Below are 8,696 nucleotides of genomic sequence, written 5' to 3'. Positions count from 1 at the left end.
AAAGCACAACTCATAGAAATCGATGAGAAATAAGGCGAAACCTAAGAAACATAGAGGAAGGACAAGAGGAAGATATCCATAATACAACCGAGGAGATGGCTGAAAACCAGAATAATCAACTTCCTCCTGTGGTTGTTGCAGATCCAATAAATCAAAATCCTGCTTCTCATACTATGTATGATTATGCTAAACCTACCTTAACAGGAGTCGAATCGAGTATAGCTAAACCTACTATTGCTGCAAATAATTCTGAACTGAAACCTAACACAATTCAAATGATACAATAGTTTGTTCAGTTTGATGATTTACAGGACGAGGATCCAAACGCTCATTTGGAGAATTTTCTGGAGTTTTACGACACTTTTAAGATCAATGGCATTTCTGATGATGCCATCCGCCTTCGGTTGTTTCCCTTTCTTTGAGGAATAAGGCTAAACAGTGGTTAAACTTGTTACCACGAGGGTCAATCACCACTTGGGAACAAATGACCACAAAAATTTTACTTAAATACTTTATGCCGACTAAAATGGCTAAATTAAGGAATGATATTTTTTCTTTTGTGCAGATGGATTTAGAGACCCTCTATGATGCATGGGAGAGATACAAGGATCTATTGAAAAGGTGCCCTCAACATGGGTTACCACTTTGGCTACAGGTTCAAACTTTTCACAACGACCTGGATCCTTTGACTAGACAGATGATTGATGCAGCTGTTGGTGGAACTATCAATAATAAGACACTTGAAGAGGCTTATGAATTTATAGAAGAGATGCCACTAAATAATTATCAATAACAAGTCATGAGGACAAAAACAACAAAAGCAGCCGGCGTTTTTAACGTCGATTTGGTCACTATGCTCTCTAATCAGGTAGAACTTTTGAAGAGAAAAATTGATGGTTTACTTGGCTCTTCACAGGTTCACCCAGTAATGCAATGCGATGTAAGTGGAGGTGGAACGAGCAATTCAGGATACCCACCCTATGGCCACAACATGGAAAACGAGCAACTAAATTATATGGGTAATAATCCTCAACCTCAAAATAACCCTTATAGTAACACTTACAATGCAGGCTGGAGGAACCACCCAAATTTCTCATAGGGAGGCCAAAGGAATCAAAGACCACCACCCCCTCTAGGCTTCTAACAACAACCTTACCAGCAAGAGAAAAAATCGAACCTTGAGGAGATGATGACAAAATTTATTTCAGTAGCAGAAACCCATTTTCAAAACACTGAAACTGCACTTAAAAATCAGCAAGCATCGATCCAAGGGCTCGAGAATCAAATTGGACAGCTGGCTAAGATGATTTCAGAGAGACCACCAAGAAGTCTACCTAGTAACACCGAACCTAATCCAAAAGAGCATGTCAAAGCAGTTACACTAAGGAGTGGGAAAATGTTAGCTGAATCTGAAAAGAAGCCACTACAAGAAGCTGACAGAAATGAAGGAAAGGAAGTAGAACCCGAAAACAATGACAACCCAATGCCAAAATAATATAAACCACCAACCCCATATCCAGCAAAGTTGAAGAAAGACAGCATGGATGCACAATTTGATAAATTTCTTGAAGTTTTTAAACAACTGCATATTAACTTACCTTTTGTTGAAGCTATATCATAGGTGCCTACCTATGCAAAATTTTTAAAGAAGCTTCTAACAAATAAAAGGAATTTTTAAGACTTATCTACAGTGGAACTTAACGAGGAGTGCTCGACCATACTCCAAAATAAACTGCCAACCAAACTAAAAGATCTAGGAAGTTTTACTATTCCCTGCTTAATTGGTAGTTTGAATGTTGATAAGGCACTAGCTGATTTAAGCGCTAGCATTAATTTGATGCCATATAAATGTTTAAACAACTTGGTCTTGGGGAACCTAAACCCACTAGGATGAGTATCCAACTAGTTGATAGATCTGTTAAATATCCTAAGGGTATTATAGAGGACGTACTTGTAAAAGTAGATAAATTTATATTCCCTGTTGATTTCGTTGTGCTTGACATGGATGAAGATGTTGAAGTGCCTTTAATTTTAAGGCATCCATTTTTAGCCACTATTAGGGCTGTTATTGATGTGGGTGATGGTAAATTGGTACTTAGAGTAGGTGACGAAGAGATTATTTTTAAAATTTATGATGCTATGATATTTTCTAGGGAACAGGATGACTCATGTTATTTTATTGACTCTATTGATCATGCTACTCAAGATTCTTTTCAGGAAATCATACATAAGGACACGTTGGACTGTGTCTTGCCCAAGAAGAGGAGGTAGATGATGATGATTCTGAGATAGATAAGATAAAAGCTGAACGAAATTCCAATGAACCCTCCCCAAGACAAGCAGAATATGAGGGTATTAAGGTAAACAATGAACTTAAGCAAAAACCTTCTATTGAAGAACCTCCCAAACTGGAACTTAAAAAATTGTCAAATCACTTGGAATACGCATTCCTTGGAAATAATTCTACATTACCAGTGATTATTGCTTCTAACTTGCAACCCAAGGAGAAAGAGGAGTTGCTCCAAATATTAAGAGAACATAAAAGAGCCATAGCTTGGAAAATTTCTGACATTAAAGGGATCAGCCCTTCTTTTTACACCCACAAAATTTTAATGGAAGATGATTATAAGCCATGTGTGCAAGCTCAAAGATGACTGAACCCCAACATGAAGGAAGTTGTTAAAGCTAAGGTAATAAAACTCCTAGATGCTGGAATAATTTATCCTATTTCTGACAGTTCTTGGGTAAGTCCAGTGCAGGTTGTTCCTAAGAAAGGAGGCACGACTGTTGTAACCAATGAGAAGAATGAATTAATCCCAATAAAGATAGTCACAGGTTGGAGAGTTTGCATTGACTCTAAGAATCTGAATGACGCCATGAGAAAAGATCACTTCCCCCTTCCATTCATTGACCAAATGTTGGAAAGATTATCCGGGCATATGTACTACTGCTTTTTAGACGACTCTCTGGTTATTTTCAAATCCCAATAGCTCCTGAAGATCAAGAAAAGACGACATTCACATGTCCATACGGTACGTTTTCTTATCGTAGAATGCCTTTTGGATTATGTAATGCTCCTACTACTTTTCAGTGCTACATGATGGCCATTTTTGACGAACTCGTAGAAGACCTCATGGAGGTATTAATGGATGATTTCTCGATAATCTGTAACTCTTTCCATCTTTTCCTTAAAAATTTGAAACAAGTTTTAATAAGATGTGAGGAAACGAACCTTGTACTTAACTGGGAAAAATGTCACTTTATGGTTCAAGAAGGTATCATGTTAGGACATAAAATTTCTAATAAAGGGATTGAGGTCGATAAATCTAAAATTGAAACAATTGAAAAACTACCTCCCTCTAGTTCGATTAAAGTTATTAGAAGCTTTTTAGGACATGTTGGTTTCTATAGAAGATTTATTAAAGACTTTTCTAAAATAGCTAAGCCATTGACTAAATTACTAGAAAAAGATGTGCCCTTTAATTTCGATCAGGAATGTTTAGAAGCATTTAATACTTTAAAGAATAAATTAATTAATGCTCCAATTATAATCTCACCTGATTGCAATTTACCTTTCGAACTAATGTGCGATGTGAGTGTTTTTGCAGTAGGTGCAATTTTGGGACAGTGAAGAGACAAGCATTTTCAACCTATTTATTATGCTAGCAAAACTTTGACAGCCGCACAAGAAAATTACACCACCACGAAGAAAGAGCTGCTAGCTGTGATTTTTGCATTCTATAAATTTAGGCCATATCTAATATTGTTTAGAGTTGTCTTTTATACTGACCATTCTGCTCTTCGCTACCTTTTAACTAAAACTGATGCAAAACCTCAACTTATTCGATGGATTCTGTTATTGCAGGAATTTGACTTGGAGATTCAGGATAAGAAAGGAGCTAAAAATCTCGCAGCTGTCCATCTTTCCAGGCTCGAAAATTCAAGTACCAAAGAGCCAAATGAAGTTGAAATAAATGATTCATTTCCTAAAGAACAATTTTTTGCTATATCTGATCCTGAGGTACCTTGGTTTGCAGACATTGCAAATTTTTTAGCCGCTAATATTATCCCAAAAGGGTTGACACATCAACAAAAGAAGCGATTCTTTACTGATGTGAAAAACTACTTTTGGGAAGACCCTTTCCTTTTCTGTATATGTGCAGATCAAGTCATTAGGAGATGCGTTATAAGGTCAGAAGCATTGAATATCTGAGAACATTGCCACTCAGGACCAACTGGAGGACATTACAATGGAAATAGGACTGCACATAAAATACTCAAATCAGGTTTTTATTGGCCCACACTTTTCAAGGACGCCAATAGGTATGTTGCTACTTGCGATAATTGCCAACGAATAGGTAATATCTCTAAACGTGACAAAATACCCCAAACATACATGCTCTCATGTGAATTATTTGATATATGGGGTATTGATTTCATGAGTCCCTTTCCCAGCTCGTTTGGGAATAAATACATATTAGTAGCCGTCGATTATACGTCTAAATGGGTGGAAGCCCAAGCTTTACCTACTAATAATGCTAGAGTGGTAGTACGATTCCTTAAGAAACTCTTCTCTCGATTTGGATCACCAAGATCAATTATCAGTGATAAGGGTACTCATTTTTGTAATGCCCAATTTGATAAGAACCTTAAGAAATACGGAGTTCACCACAAAACAACTACCCCCTATCATCCTCAAATTAGTGGACAAGTCGAAGTAGCAAACCGAGAGCTCAAACGTATCCTAGAAAAGACAATAGAATCAAACAAAAAAGGTTGGGCGATGAAAGTAGATGATGCTTTATGGGCTTATAGAACTGCTTTTAAGACCCCTATAGGAACATCCCCTTACAAACTTATTTATGGAAAAAGTTGTCATCTACCATTTGAGTTAAAACACAAGGCATTCTGGGCTATAAAACTTCTAAACTTTGATCTCAAACTTGCAGGTAAAAACAGGTTGATGCAATTGAACGAGTTAGATGAGTGGTGAACAAATGCATATAAAAATTCACACCTATACAAGGAAACAACGAAGCGCCGCCACAACGCTCGTTTAAGACAACGCAAGCAATTTGAAGTTGAAGATCTTGTCCTGTTATATAACTCGAGGCTTAAATTTTTCCCTGGGAAGCTTAAATCACGATGGTCAGGTCCTTTCGTAGTCTAGACTGTCTTTCCATATGACACAGTAGAGGTAAGTCACCCATCACAAGGCACTTTCAAGGTAAATGGACATCGTCTCAAACTTTACATTGGTGATAATTTTAAAGACGATAGAGAGGAGCTACGGCTCCACGAACTTCCCTAAATATACCCACAAGGTAGAGTCTAGCTCACACTCTAAATAAGCGCTTCTTGGGAGGCAACCCAAGTACTAACCTCACTAAATAGGGTTTAATTTTTCTTTAACCGTTCATGGGCTAACTGCACGAAATTTTGACATTTGACAGGGATGAACACAGCCTAGCCCACGGGCATGCTTTAGGCCGTGCTCATAACACGGGCAGAGACACGGCCGTGGTATACGACCGTGTGAAAATAGAGCAAAATTTTTCCTAAAACACGAGATTCGATACATTGCCATGGCCATGCGACATGGCCGTGGGCAATTCTGCCAAATGAACACGAGCGTGCGACACGCCTGTGCCCACCACTCGTGGTCGATACTGTCAAAAGAACACAGGCGTGCGCATATTTACATGGGTGTTGGAGAAGCGAACTACATCGCGCACGGTCGTGCGATACGACCATGTGACCACACGACTTAGACACACGGGCGTGTCCTCAGGCCATGTGACGATTTCTCATTTCGCGATAAACACGGGCTGGACTTGAGCCACACGGGTGTGTGACACGATCGTGTGAGACCTGTGTTGGGTTACACGGCCGTGCCTCTTTTTAAACTCATATTATTTTTATTTTTACTTTTATTTCTATTTATTTTTTTGAAGACTCATGTTTATATTTTTAAACTTTGCTTATCTTTATGATTATTATCGAATTTTTCCCTTAATTCTCTTTCACAATGGCGTCTTTTCATTTATCCCTCAGAATCATGCCTTTCCTCCAGCTTTATCTTTAATTCTCGCTCTCACTAATCTAGGGATTTCATGCACAATTTCTGGGCTGATTCACTTCTCTCTCTCTCTCTTGATATTATCTGTATATCACTATTATATATCTTTGTACATTGAGGACAATGTACATCTTAAGTGCGGGGGGTTATTTATACCATTACCAGAAAACCCCTGAATTTTTATCTTGTCTCAAATAATTTTCTCATATCATTATTAGAATAAATTTTGATTGACCCATGATCTTTATCGATATGTTTTGAATTAAATCATAAGTAAATGTGCATTGATTATTTAAACTTTAATACATTAGGGAATCAAATATGATAAGTTGAATTTTTTGAAAATTAAAATTACTAGGTTGTTTCCCTGAATTGAGGTATTATCTTGAATTTTTGAATTTATAGGTTTGACAACAAATACCCATAATTTTCGTGAGATTTTGAGCCTTACAGAGCATATATCTTTCTTGCTCATTAATTTTATTGGTTATGAGTGTGTCAACATTGATTGGTTATTCTAGAACTTGCATCAATTATACATGTCAAGACCACACCTTTGATTTGATATACTAAAATGATAAGGGCACTTAGGTTTTAACCTATTTACCCCATGAAAAACCTACCCACATAATTGACCCCTAGTGAACCCCTTTGGGCCTTAACTATTTTTTTCTTAATTTTCCCCTTAATAATAACCCATAACTTAACCCTTTTTTTATTCGTTGAGAATTTTTCTTATTGATTCCCTTTTTGTCGAGATTTAATTTGGTTAATTGCCTAACTATGTTCTTTTATTCGAATCACATAATTCTCTCTTACTTGATTTGTTCTTAAAAAAAACATACATACATACTAGTAGTAATTCTTTGTTTTTGAGCTTAAGTTGTTAATTTCGTATTATGAGAAGAAGATCATATGTATTCAGTTGATGATTAGTTATTTTTCCAGTTAGGTAATTTATCAAGTTAATATCGATTCTGACCGTTTCTTTTTCAGCCTTAATCCACACCTTTAAACCAAGGCCCCATTACAACCCTTCAAAGACCTTTTGATTTCTGTATCATCTCATTTATAGTGGTGGAGACTTGATTTCATGCAAGCCTATGGTAATAACTTTTCATGTTTGACTAGTGAGTGCTTAATTTGAACCCTAAACACATTGAGTGATTTGAGTGAACCTTTAGTGAGGATGTCAACCATTGTCAATTTGGAATCAAAGATAATTATTTAGATAAAGGGGGATGCCTATAATTTTATGATTAAAATGCTCGATTTTGACAATTTGAAACTTTAATGCTCTTTTAGTTAAATTTTCAATGCATGACTACTTGTGGATTATTTCAGAACATTATTGATGAGAATTATAAGTAGAGAAGAATTTATTTTGATCGTGAGTTGAGGATTTTGCTTGAGGACAAGCAAACGCTTAAGTGTGGGGGTATTTGATAAGACGTAATTTATACATATTTTTATCCCATGCTTAGCATATTTTTGGATGAATTATCATTAGATTTGTGGAATTTGATGCTCCTAATCCTTTAATTTCATGTTTTATACTTAGGTGAGCATAGGAGTGTAAAAAGAGTGAGAAACAGGCCAAAAATAGAGAAAATGGGTCAACATGGGAAATTAAAATGGCCTAGACTTCCTCACACGGGTAGACCACACGCCCGTGTATATTTAACATATTGTAAAACGGCCTAAGCCACCTCACACGGGTGTCTCGGCGTGTCCCTTTCGAGCCCAAGTTTAGTTCTATTCAGACAAGGCGACCTTTAAGGGTTTGGAAGCATCCAAAAGCCTATTTAAACATCCTAGATGAGACACTTAGGCACACACGAAGTAGGAGGCAAGGAATTACTCGAAGAAAGCCGATTGATCCATCTCAGAAGTCGGATTCTTCTTCAAGACTAAAGATCTCCCTTGAATTTCCTTTAGGGGTTTTTTGGTTTTTCTTTATATTTTGTTATCATTATTCTTCTGAGATGTTTCCTTTTACACTTATGAACTAAGGGGGATGAAACCTAAGACGGATCTTGTTATTACTTTCTGAATTATATGATAAATATTTGATTTGTTCTTAATTATGTGTTCTTAATTCTTGTTTTAATATTCCAGGATATTGATTCAAGTATTGATGTGCTTATTCAGAGGAGTAAAAGTCCCTATCTAAGAGTAGATCTAGCATAATTAAGTGGAGTTGATTGCACCCCTAGACATAGGGCGACATAAATCTGCCGGATTAGGGTCAAACCTAATAAGGGAATCCATAGATCGAGTTAATGCAACACTAGGGGCTTTAATTAGAAAGAGAATTCAATTAATCAACCTAGGGTTAGACGTTGTTAGTCTCAAGAGAGATAATAATATAAATTAAGGATTTCTACGAAACAAGTCAAGTGAATAAATCGTCTTGTTCAGAGTCTAATAACAAGTGAAGTCTAGGTGGATTCTTCCTTGGGTATTATCTAAATCAATCAGTTTTCCCAAAAGTATTTCCCCAATTTACTTCTTGTGTATTTTTAGTTTAGTTAATTAGTTTAGATAAAACAAATCCTCTTATTTTAGGCTAGATAATAAAAAGAAAGTTAATACTAGTACTTTTAGTTCTGTGGGT

At 36.5% G+C, this 8,696-nt stretch overlaps 1 non-coding gene across 1 annotated transcript; it reads right to left on the bottom strand.

Moving 5' to 3' along the window:
• Positions 1–532: 532 nt before the first annotated feature.
• LOC128290775 (small nucleolar RNA R71) lies at positions 533–639 on the bottom strand. Its single transcript, XR_008280562.1, has one exon. It is a non-coding gene; the product is annotated as a small nucleolar RNA R71 (small nucleolar RNA).
• Positions 640–8,696: the final 8,057 nt, after the last annotated feature.

The sequence above is a fragment of the Gossypium arboreum genome, chromosome 3 (genome assembly GCF_025698485.1).
Source record: "Gossypium arboreum isolate Shixiya-1 chromosome 3, ASM2569848v2, whole genome shotgun sequence".
NCBI classification, from domain to species: Eukaryota; Viridiplantae; Streptophyta; class Magnoliopsida; order Malvales; family Malvaceae; genus Gossypium; species Gossypium arboreum.
Note: the sequence above shows the minus strand (reverse complement) of the source record. Positions and strands in the feature narration are given on the sequence as shown.